Source organism: Elephantulus edwardii, unplaced genomic scaffold (genome assembly GCF_000299155.1).
Source record: "Elephantulus edwardii isolate Elephantulus edwardi_28Jun2011 unplaced genomic scaffold, EleEdw1.0 scaffold03836, whole genome shotgun sequence".
Taxonomy (NCBI): domain Eukaryota; kingdom Metazoa; phylum Chordata; class Mammalia; order Macroscelidea; family Macroscelididae; genus Elephantulus; species Elephantulus edwardii.
In genome coordinates this window covers 1-652 of record NW_006403586.1, presented here as the reverse complement: position 1 = coordinate 652, position 652 = coordinate 1, and the positions used below count along the sequence as shown (strand labels likewise).

The 652-nt window shown below is 47.1% G+C and overlaps 1 pseudogene; it reads left to right on the top strand.

The window, feature by feature from the left end:
- Positions 1-327: 327 nt before the first annotated feature.
- LOC102864321 lies at positions 328-649 on the top strand (annotated as a pseudogene).
- Positions 650-652: the final 3 nt, after the last annotated feature.

Genomic DNA, 652 nt, shown 5'->3' with positions numbered 1-652 from the left:
CTCATAGAGCCCAGCCTCTCGAATAATCTGCTCTGCATACATGTTGAAAAGGTATGGAGACAGGATGCATCCCTGGCGTACACCCTTCCCTATTTGTAGAAAGAAAAAAAAATGTACTTTTTACTGGATACCCTTTTGTGCTGTAAATTATTTATTATAGACATTTTGCATATTCAAACTTCAAGCTTGAACAGGATGAAACTGGTTGGGTAACCGGAATAAAATTTCCCTGGAATAAGGAACAGCAGTTAACTAGAATTGTAGGGGGACAGGCGAGGCTACCTCTTTTCAAGAGCTTTAATAACTCTACCATATCTGGACTTGCAGTGGGAAAGGAGAGCCCGTGACTGAACTCAGCTGGCACTCCTGTCGACAGCTCCTCTACCAGGCAGTGGCCACAATCCTGGCCCATGCGGGCTTTGAGACTGCTAATGAAAGTGTCCTGGAGACCCTAACAGATGTGGCACATGAATATTGCCTTAAGTTCACCAAGCTGCTGCGCTTTGCTATGGATCGGGAGGCCCGGCTGGGGCAGACTCCCTTTCCGGACATTGTGGAGCAAGTGTTCCATGAAGTGGGCATTGGCAGTGTACTTTCCCTCCAGAAGTTCTGGCAACACCGCATCAAGGACTATCACAGTTACATGCTGCAG